Source organism: Acartia tonsa, chromosome 3 (genome assembly GCF_053477335.1).
Source record: "Acartia tonsa isolate MP-2025a chromosome 3, ASM5347733v1, whole genome shotgun sequence".
Taxonomy (NCBI): domain Eukaryota; kingdom Metazoa; phylum Arthropoda; class Copepoda; order Calanoida; family Acartiidae; genus Acartia; species Acartia tonsa.
Genome location: NC_137262.1, coordinates 3,297,313 through 3,309,681, shown reverse-complemented (window position 1 = coordinate 3,309,681; position 12,369 = coordinate 3,297,313).

Sequence of the window (12,369 nt, the reverse complement as noted above, 5' to 3'; positions counted from 1 at the left end):
CAAATGCCTAATATATTCTACTAAGACATATAAAAAGATCACTACTCTAAGTACCATACTGAATATTTTATTGGTCATTCTTTGTTGTTATGTGTATTTCGTTGTATAAAAAGTTTAAAGTTCTATTAACTAGTAAATGCTATCTAAAGTTGTATTTATGACAAAAAAGTTTTTGCCATATATAACACGCAACGAAGTTGAAAATAAAAATGAAAAACTCATTTTTTAAGAAAAATCCCTGGTAAAATCTCTTAATTTTAATCAACAACTTTATATTATGCACTATTACGTTATTTAAAATAGAAAAAACTTACAGTTCACTATTTTTTTTTAAATGCACTTCGTGAAACTATCCCTTTAATAGTGTTATGAAATGTACTTATATATTTTAAAAAATCAATAAGTTCATCCTCTGTTCCTACAAACAAACAAAGAATGTCATCAATAAAGCGTTTCCACCAAGAGGGGGGACGGCCTTTCCAATCTGTGAGTAATTGGGATTCAAGTTTTCCCATGAAAATATTGGCATATGTTGGTGCCACTTTTGTTCCAATGGCTGTCCCCCACTCTTGCAAATAATACAATCCATTAAATATGAACGAGTTGAATTTTAGAACAAAAGATAGTAACATAATTAAAAAAGGAATAGATACATTACAATCGCCATATTTCTTATCACTTAAAGCTTCTTTAAAAGCTTGTATCCCTTCATTGATAGGAATTGAAGGATAAAGTGCCTCGACATCAATACTGACCAATATAGCCTGTTCTGATTGGTCCATATTTTCATTTTGCTGATCAAGAAAACGTAGTAAATCGGGGGTATCTAAAATGTGGCTATCAAGCATTGGGGGAATATGTTTGGCTTTAAAATCTAAATAGCTACTTAGATTTTCAGTATTGCTGGAACACCCACTTATCACTAATCTAGTGGGCGGAATTTTTTTACCTTCTGCTACACCTTTGTGTACTTTGATTAAGCCATAACCTCGCGCTTCTGCTGGTTGGTCAGGCAAAAGTTGGTCAGCCAGCTTTTTGTCAATAGTCTCGTCTACAACAGCATCCTCTAAGGCCTCCTTGATTCTGTTGTAGTGTACTTTCACCATTACTTGATCTATTTGTCTATAAACAGACAAAACAGATCCATCCTGATTAGTTATTTTTGAGCTGAGGTGTTCACCTTCAATCGCTGAAATATAATCATTTCTATTTACTATAGTGGATGCACCACCTTTATCAGCTCTTAAACAAACAATGTGACCCGATTTTTGTTTGTCAATTAAATTTTTTAAGGCAATTTCTTCCCCTTTTGATACATTGGGAAAGACTTTCTTTTTTTGATTAAACATTAAATCACTTTCAATTCCATACAGAAAATTAGACAAAGTTTTAGTTGGCTGACATGAAGGTAGATTAAATTTTTTAACAGGAACGCTAAATTCTGGTATATTATTTGTATCAGAATTTTCACTAAAAATATCGGGATTTAAATCAATGGCTTCCCTCCATCTCATTGACCTAGAGAATCTCTTAACATCATAACTTAAGCTGGTAATATTCAGCTTTTTTGGCAAAGGAACGAAATTTAAATGTTTGTTGAAAAGCGAAATTTCATCTTATGTTAAAACATGGTCAGAATAATTAATGACCAAATCATCTAAAGGTTTTTGACTTAACCTTTTCATTTTTCTCCTATATTTGGAACGTTTTATAAATCTGCGATTACGTTTTTTAGTTGTGTTATTGTCGGACTCAGCAGGTTTTATTTCATTGCTAATAAAATCTTGTTTATTCACATTTTGTAGATTAAAAAGTTTTGCCTTATACTTGTTTTTTTCACTTAGAAGAAACTTAGATAATCTAATATCTAATTCTTTTTTTACAATAACAATTTCAGAGCTTTCAAGATAAAGATAAACTTCACTACTTAGATTTAAAAATTTCTTATAAAGTTCACATTCCAATATGTGATGCTCTTTTACAGGGTTCGGAAGCCGCGCTATCAGCCGCGCGGCTGCGGCTGCGGCTGAATCCTAATTTGCGGCAGCGGCAGCGGCTGCGGCTGCTTAAAGTTATGGAAGTGGCTGAGGCTGAGAGTGGCTGAGGCTTAGTGCGGCTGAGAGTGGCTGCGGCTGAATGCGGCTGAGGCTTAATAAGAATTGGGGTGGCTGAGGCTTACAGTGGCTGAATTGGAATTTTGTGGCTGAGGCTTCGAGCGGCTGAGGCTTACAGTGGCTGAGGGTGGCTGAGGCTTACAGTGGCTGAAGGATTTGTGGCTGAGGCTGCGGCTTACTGAAAGCCGCGCGGCTCATAGCGGCTGCGGCTTACAGTGGCTGATTGGAAAATTAAGCCGCGCGGCTGAGTGAGGCTGAGGCTGAGAGTGGCTGATAACATAATTAAGCCTCGCGGCTGATTCTGAGGCTGCGGCTTACTGAAAGCCGTGCGGCTGAGGCTGTGGCTGAATTAAATTCAGCCGCGCAGCTGAATGCGGCTGCGGCTGAATACAATATTAAGCCTTGCGGCTGATCTTATGGCTGATTATAAAATAAGCTTTGCAGCTGAGGCTTCGGCTAAATTGGATTTTTTAAATGCATTCTAGGACATTTTTTGGAGAGTTGAGGGTGGTTAGGGGTTGTGAGAATAAGAGTGGAGGGAAGAGGGGGGAGGACAGCAGGATTTTTTCAAATGTTTGATTCAGAATTAGTACCCAAATTTTATACTGGTACCCAAAATTATATACTAGTACTCAAATGTTATTCTGGTACCCAAAGTTTTATACTGGTACTCAAAGTTTTATACTGGTACCCAAAGTTTTAGTCTGGTACCCAAAGTTTTATAATGGTACCCAAAGTTTTAGACTAGAACCCAAAGTTTTATACTGGTACCCAAATTTTACTGGTAACCAAAGTTTCATACTAGTACACAAAGTTTTATACTGGTACCCAAAGTTTTATACTGGTACCCAAAATTTTATACTGGTACCCAAAGTTTATTCTGGTACCCAAAGTTTTATACTGGTACCCAAAGTTTTATACTGGTACCCAAAATTTTATACTTGTACCCAAAGTTTTATACTGGTACCCAAAGTTTTATACTAGTACCCAAAATTATATACTAGTACTCAAAGTTTTATACTGGTACCCAAAGTTTTTATACAGGTACCCAAAGTTTTAGACTAGTACTCAAATTTTATTCTGGTACCCAAAGTTTTATACTTAAACCAAAAGTTTTATACTAGAACCCAAAGTTTTATACTGGTACCCAAAGTTTTATACTGGTACCCAAAGTTTTAAACTGGTACCCAAAGTTTTATACTGGTACTAAAAATTTATACTGGTACCCAAAGTTTTTTACTGGTACCCAAAGTTTTATACTAGAACCCAAAGTTTTATACTGGTACCCAAAGTTTTATACTGGTACCCAAAGTTTTAAACTGGTACCAAAAGTTTTATACTGGTACTAAAAATTTATACTGGTACCCAAAGTTTTTTACTAGTACCCAAAGTTTTATACAGGTACTCAAATTTTATACTGGTACCCAAAGTTTTATACTGGTACCCAAAGTTTTATACAGTTACCCAAATTTTATACTGGTACCCAAATTTTATGCTGGTACCCAAAGTTTTATACTGGTACCCAAAGTTTTATACTGGTACACAAAGTTTTATACTGGTACCCAAAATTTTATACTAATACCTAAAATTTTGTTTTAATATTGGTACCCAAAGTTTTATACTGGTACCTTAAGTTTTATACGAGTACCCAAAGTTTTATACTGGTACCCAAATTTTATATTGGTACCCAAAGTTTTATACTGGTACCCAAATTTTATATTGGTACCCAAAGTTTTATACTGGTACCCAAAGTTTTTACTGGTACCCAAAATTTTATACTAATAGCCAAAAATTTATTCTGGTACCCAAAGTTTTATACTGGTACCTAAAGTTTCATACTGGTACCCAAAGTTTTATACTAATAGACAAAAATTTATTCTGATACCCAAAGTTTTATACTGGTACCCAAAGTTTTATACAAGTTTTTTAGCAGTAGGAATTTATTTCAACATCTTTAGTTATGATGCAGTACAAAGCCTATCAACCCCCAGACGACGAGCCGATGCGCTATATGTTGAGCCACGGTCGAGGGTTTCTATGACATTAACTCAAGGTCCAACAACCCTGGATAACTAAGGGGAATTATATCTTTCCTTTGCGCCTGTTCATGTTGCACACCTAGCACCTAGGAACCATTTAATGTCTTCAGTTATAACGCAGTGTCTGCGCGAGATTCGAACCTATTACATCCCTGATGACAAGCAGATGCGCTACTTGTTGAACCTTGGGGAACCAATTCTTTCCTTTTCTCTATTAGTTTAAGTGACATCTATCCAGCAACCAACTTTTTTTTATTGAACTACTTGCCTGAAAGTTTTATGGTAATGAGTTACGCCTGTTTATGAGCCAAGGAAATCCTCCTACTCCAACTTTACATGTTGCACACCTGCCATAGCAGCAGTAGGAACCATTTAATGTCTTCAGTTATAACGCAGTGTCTGGCCGAGATTCGAACCTATTACCTCCCTGATGACAAGCAGATGCGCTTCTTGTTGAACCTTGGATAATTAAGGGGAACCAATTCTTTCCAATTTAAGTGACATCTATCCAGCAACCAACTACCTGCCAGAAAGTCCTATGGTAATGAGTTACGCCTGTTTACGAGCCAAGGAAATCCTCATACTCTAACTTTACATGTTGCATACCTGGCATAGCTGCAGTAGGAACCATTTAACGTCTTCAGTTTTCACGCAGTGTCTGGCCAAGATTCGAACCTATTACCTCCATGATGACAAGCAGATGCGCTACATGTTGAGCCATGGTACGCAGGTTAAATTTTTCTTAAAAATAATCGTCTTTCAAATGCTTATCATATGTACACTTGCAATAAATGTATTTGTCATAAAAACTTACCTCTTATGAAAAATGTTTTTTTTACAAAAGTGCTTTTTATTACAATTATTCATGGGTATAATTTTTATGACTAACTTTTTATGTCACATAATCTTAATGACAATGTAATTATGAAGTTATTACAAAAAATACTAAACAATAGGTACTGGAAAAAGAAGAACTGAATTAAAATAATTTTTTGGGGGGTTGGGTGATTTTTATTGGGTGGGGAGGGCCGGGGCGAGTAAATCCCATTTTTAATTTTGGGTGATGTTTAATTTTTTTTCTAAGGCAATGTTTTTCTGGTAGTGTGATGGTACCCTCCCCCAAAATAGTTGTAAACCTTCCCAGTACCTATAAGAAACTACCCTGAATAGGAGCACCATATCGTTTTAGTAGTTAGCGAGATCCTGTAGTACAAACATATAGACAGACAAACAAACAGACATCATAATACTTAATGATCTAAAAATAAGACAAATTTTCATTTTGAAATATTGGAGCTCTAATAGCTTTTTGGTACGGTAACAGCTTTGAACCATCTATCATCCGGGTTCGAATCCCAGAAGAAAAAAAAATTTGGGGGGATGAAGGGTGACTTTTATTATTTTTTTATGGGAAAATAGGGGGGAGTTTGGTTGAGCACCCACCAGTTTTAATTTTAGTTTTTTAAAAAATTCAAAAACTTGGAAAAGGCAATTTAAAAAGTTTTCATTAGTTCAGTGGTTATCGAATTCTTAATCTACAGACAAAATAACTCTCCATACTTTATACAAGGTTTTAGAAATAATCATATGTAATTCTTGGTGGAATTGAACAGAAAACCTTTCTTACACATTATGGTGCACTAACCCTTAGAACATAGGTGTAAAGCAATTTTATATTAAAATTTAGTTAATAATATTACAAATAAAGTAAGTTTACCTAGAACAAATCAACTCTAATCTTTTTTTACACATTATATCCACCCTCCTTTTAAAATTTTTAAAATGTCCATAGCAGAATAAAAACTTTAATCACATTCAATTCTTGGTGGAATTGAACCAAGAACCTTTCCAACACACGACTGCCACACTAACCCCTAGACCAAAGGTGACAGAAATTTTGAAGAAAAATTTAGGTCTAAATATCACAATTTAATAAATTATTGGGTGCTAAATTTCATAGGTATAACTCTTATGTACATACTTTTAAAACCTGTTTTAATATGTAATGAGTTAATGGTTAAAGGATACTAGTGGCTGCGCCCCTAAAACCTCTAGGAATACTTAAGGGAAGCAAAAATAATTTATTTTGAGGGTCATCTTTTTTTTGGGAGGGAAAAGATACATTTCCCCAAAAAAATTATAAACTTTCCCTGGATCAATAAGAAGCTTCACATTACCACTTTATATAATAGAATATGTGGATATATTAAAAAAAAGAAAATTTGTTAATAAAATTATGGACCTCATTTATTGGCCAGTTCATTTATATATCCCATAAGAGGGGAGAGATGGATTAAAGGGGGTGTATGGGGGTTATTGTTATTTTAGCCAGCTGAGATTATTTCTTTATCAGAGTACATGAAAATATGGACAACATCAAAGTAATAATATATCGATTCATGTATTTCTTATAAATTCAGAAATTGTATAACATAATGATAAAGATAAAGAAACATTTTTTTTATAATAATTGCAGTTTCGAAAATAAAATCAATTTTAGTAAGCATCTTTGTAAAATAAACAAAATCGGATGATATATGATAATCATTTAACTATTTCAATCTATCGAGTACATAAAGATTATGTAGATTTTTTGCATATTTACAGACCTTTTTTTAACCAACTTTAAAAAGTAAAATACATCGCTGTTTAAATTTTTTTTGTTAGAAAACATATTAGGATAATTTGTGTTCAAAATAAACACACACACACACCCTCCCCCCTCCCCAAATCTTAATTTAATTATTTTCATTAATTTAAAAATACTATGAAAAATGAAATATGTATAAATCTTTTTTTTTGCATAACTTTTTTAGTGTATCTCATCAACCACAAAGTATTAAATACATTTAAAATTGAAGAAATATCTAAGTAGGAGAAGCTTAATTATATAGAACATGTATTGCGTACCTAAACGGAAAAATAATAGAGAAGCTACTATATAACTTGAGTATCACAAAAATTGATTGCCCCCTGTGAGGTTTGAACTCACGGTCCCTAGTTTACAAGACGAGTGCTCTACCATTGAGCTAAATAGGCCACTTGTACAAGAAAAAAAATTTAAGATAATACAAATTCATAGTGAATATTAAGTAAATTCTGAAAAATTTGTATCTTTTAAAAACAATAAAATTAGGCAAACGTCAGTAGGGCAGTTACCCTATAAATAGTATTCAATAATATTCATAAGTATCAACGTTCAAAAACGTATTGCTCCTGGTGAAATTCGAACTTATAACCCCGGCATAACAGTGTAGAAGAACCGTGCGCTAACTGATTGCGCCACTGGAGCTCTTACATTACAGGTTCAAACTTTTTGTAGTTGTTCGAGATGGTAGTTTCTATGTTGTAATTTTAAAAAAAACTTAAGATAAAATTTTTATAAAAGAATATAAAAAAATTTAAAAGTATAACATTTAAAAAAATTATTTTTGGGCGATGGAAATGTCTGACCCCCACCCCAAAATTAGCTCAAAACCATCCAATGTCAATATATATATAACTAGCGGCTACGCCCCTAGAGGCCTCTAGGGGGCACTTGAGGAAGAGAGAGAGTCAAATTTAATAACCCAATTTCTTATTTTAAATTTTTAAAGAAAAGTAAAAAAAAAAATTTTTTTTGGGGGGGGAATTTTTTTTTTTAGGGGGGGGGGCCTCCCCCCTCATTTTTAATTTTAGTTTTAAAAATTAAAAATTTTTTTTCTTTTTTTGAGGGGGGGGATTTTTAATTTTTTGGGGGGATTGGGGGTGTCCCACCCCCAAAAAAATAGTTATAAACCTTCCCAGGACCTATGAGAAGCTACCCTGTTAAGGAGAACCCGATCGGTTCAGCGGTTAGAGAGATCCTTCGGTACAGACACACAGACATCCTGTTACTTTAGTAAAAGGATTCCTGAGAAGGACAACATTGTCAGTTCAGTGGTTGCTGAGATCTTAAGCTTCAGACAGACAAAATTAAATGAAAATTAAGCCCCGCGGCTGAATTGACGGCTGAGGCTTACAGTGGCTGAGGCTTACAGTGGCTGAATGCGGCTGAGGCTTACAGTGGCTTATGTTTTCTTTAAGCCGCGCGGCTGCGACTAAGGCTGAGGCTTATTGGGTGGCTGAGGAAGCCGCGCGGCTGATTTTGAGGCTTCTCGTAAGCCGCGCGGCTGATGGTGGCTGAGGCTGAGGCTGCGGCTGCGGCTTCCGAACCCTGCTCTTTTATAGACAACTTCAATTGTTCAGTTTGTACACTGGTAAAAAGACTTTTCATTTTATTTTGGGCTTTAGAAGAAAATCTTTTATCGACGTTTGATTTGATTTCAAATGTTTTTGGAAAGACTTTTTTAACTAAACAGTCTTTTAAAAAATTAATCAGCGACTTAGTTTGAGAATAATTTTTGAGACAATCTACTGTTCTAAGATATTTCTTTTTAAGAATGTTATCAATGGTTAGCCAAACAGAACTAAAATCCTGAATATTTTGAGGTTGGGGGGGTGGGGGCTGTGATCGAAACCGAATGGTCTGCTGCGTCTGGTCGCCCATGGGGTTGTTTTGAGAGGCTGACATCATGGTGGGGGGCGACTCTAAAATCACAGTTACACAAGCATGTTCTTCACACGGATCACATACGTGATACACTGGGCCGTCACAAGGTTGGTTGATAAGTAAGACGAATGGTTAACGGACCCAACATGTAAAATCCTCAGACAGAAAAACTCAAGGCATCAAATTTTTAAATTTATTCAACGTTTCGAGGGCAAAACTGCCCTCATCATCAGGAACTAAACAAAAAAATAGCAATTAAAATTTATCAAAATATGCATTTTAAGTCAATTATTACTTAATATATGTTTTATAGGCATTTTTACATATATAAAAAAAGAATTAAAATTCCCTATGGTTACACATTGATAACAAATAAAGTGAATAAATAGGATATATGTTTATACAAGGTTAATCAAATGCAAAGTAGGGCAGTTTAAATAACAAAATAGAATTAAATTTGAAATAAAATCTTACTTTTTTTCGTCCATGTACATTATTAACAAAACACAAATTGAAACTGGCAAATTTTTGATTGATTTTTTGTAAATTTTTTGAAAGTTGGACGGTCAAATTAAACAAGTTATTAAATCATTTGCTCTAGAAAAAATGTCAGTATAGGTGCAGCTTTGCAGATCAGTCTTTAAGTAAAAGTTTGACCAAGAAATTTTTTTTAAAAAAGATGAGCAATGTAACAAAACAAAACAAAAAAAAAATAGACGACTGATATTTTTAGGGATTAATTACATTAACAATATGCATATCCCTACAAAGTTTCATTGAGATTTGCTTATTAGTTGAGGTACTAGAACGATTCCTAGATTTCCACGTTAAAAATCTTACAAGGTTGCATGATTTATTTAGGTCAATGTTTTTTATGAAATTGCTCTATAGTTCATTTTTTTCGGATATTCATCCATAATTTTTGAGTTTGGCTACTTATGGATGTTGTCATCTTTGTTTAAGGTATGATTTGGTTTTGCATATTCTCTTATTTTCTTTGTTATGATAATAGAATATCTGTCCTTTTATCCATTCCATAATTAATTAGGCTTCGAAGTTCATTATTCTATATTAGTAGACCTTTTTTTAATGTCTACCTGGCAATAATTTCACTATGTGATTAATACTTAACATTTTTGGCACAACCACAAATTTAAAACTATTGTATATTAAAATATTGTATATTCATTTGATTGCATACTTTCTCCACAAAAATAAAACTTAATTTCTGTTTAACTCTTGAGCTGCAAAGTATTCACAATGGTTCAAGGTACATAAGCTAAGGAATTATAATAGATACAATCTGATACATTGTCTCTAAATCAGCCATTCGGAAAACACTGGAGTGACAATTCGGCCATGTTATTAGTTAGAAAGTCTACATTTTTGTTGCAAATGGTATTTAATATTTTTGTATCGTCCGCATCATTTCGTCAAATTTCTTAAAATAAAAATAAAACTTTTTCTTTGTTATTATATCGTCAGCATTCATAATTTATAATGTCTAAAATTTCATCGCTTGTATTATTAAAATGAATTGTATAAAACAAAAATTAAGCAAAGGTGTTTGTCTACAATAATATACATATTAGGTTTATAAAGATTATGGGACCCGTTTGACTATCTCGATCCACTATAAATATTGGGAGTAGCTAATTAGCTAAATGGTTGAAAATAAAAAAAAATACATTTTCAGTGATGTTTTATGCAAGAATTGTAGTAATGTTGGTTTCCCTGGTCTTGTTTTTTATCCAGCTAAGGACTGCAAGTCTAAACTTGATATCACCACCAGTTGTTGATTCAACTCAGGATATTATATATTATATATCTATAATACAAAGTAGCTTGATGTCTGTCCGTCTGTCTATCTGTCTGTCCGTCTGTCTGTCCCTTAAAATCTCGGTAACCACTGAACCGATTGGATTCTACTCTTCAGGGTATATACCTATTGGTCCTGTGGTGGTTTAAAGCTATTTTCTTGGGGGGTGGGACACCCCCAACCCCCCAAAAAACAAAAAAATCCCCCCCATTTTTTTTTTTTTTTTTTTTTTTTTTGTAAGAAATATCCTTGGTCCTTTGTAAAAGATTTTCTTTGTGGAAGATTTCCTTTGTGGAATATTCTTTTTTACAAATTTCACCTTACACTTGTTTTACCATCTCTTGGGGCAAAGCCCCTAGAGGCTAGGGGCGAAGCTGCTAGTATATATATAAGTAACAAGATTTATGTGTATGTTTGTCTGTCTGACTGTACCAAAGGATCTTGCTAGCCGTTGAACCAATTTGTTTCTCCTTTACTTTAAAAACCTAAAATTGAAAGTAGTTGGATCAACTTCTGGTAACGATTATAGAGTTGATGAGCTTTCTAAATCGTATCTAACTGTTATAGGAAAAAGCATGCAAAGTTTGAAATCGATAGGACAACTCTAACCTGTTATAGTTAACAAAAAGAGCTAACCGTTACGGACGTACGTAAGGACTGACTGACCCTAATTAAAGAAAAGCTTCTTCTTTTTAAAAAAATATATTGTGTTACAGAAACAATTAAATTAATTATAATATATGATTCCCATAGGAAGTAAGCATAACTACCATTGAATTACCAATCATTACCATGTGCCATCATGACCAAATTAAATGGAATCAACTGTCAAATTCTGGATATAATGAACCATACAAATTCTTCAGGGGGGAACAAACTTGTAATAATCAAGCTTGCACTTCATGGGGAGCTCATCTAAATCTCACCTATGACCAGCTTTTACAAACATTCTATAAGTCTAAACTATCAAGTAAGCTAAAGTTAAAAAACAAGAAAGAAAGTGTACATGAAGATGCAAAAGAAAATATTGTTTTCTTGCCCAGATATGGATTCTGCAAGGAAATTACAAATTATGATCCAAATCAAGAACTGGTGCTTGCTAATGGCAATTCTAAAACTAAAATGGTTATATACGTCACAGATAGTGCCTACCAAAGCTACTTCTCAAGAGACTTTGGCTCACATGAAGGTGATGCAATCATAATAACTCCAAAGACAAAGCTCTTTATAGATGTAAAGTTAAGAGTAAGATCAACATGCCAAACTGATGACATTGTAGTAGGGCAAGATGACTTTAAATCCTGTGTAGATGAAGCTGTAGAAAAAGAGTTTAAACCTTCCCTGCACTGTGTCCCACCCTGGCTGTCAACAAATAATCAGTGCACTGGAATATTGGATGGATATATAAATGAAACTGTTCCAAAATTTGGGGATAAATTTATCAAGACTGTGTTAACTGGAAGAGAAACCAAAATTGAAAGCAATTGTAGAAAATTCTGCCATACAACAATTTCTACAGTAAAAATAAGGGGAAACTGGACAATAAATAATGATTGGAAGATTGGACTGGCTAATATTGTTTTTGATAAGAATGTTCTTGTGACTGAAGAGGAAAATTCATTAGATTTAGGAGACCATTTCCAGAGTCCCTCATGTTGCAAGGACCCTTTAGCTAGCAGACCAAAATAAATTTAATTTTTCATGGAAGGGTTAAAGTGTTGGCTATTATCTATGGGTTTTGTCAGATATTTTAAACATCAAAATAATAAGATCACATTTTGCCTGTTGTTCTCTGATGTTGTTCTAATGATCTGACAATGTTTTGATTCCAGAAATTTACCAGTTGATATTCAAAGACCCAATACA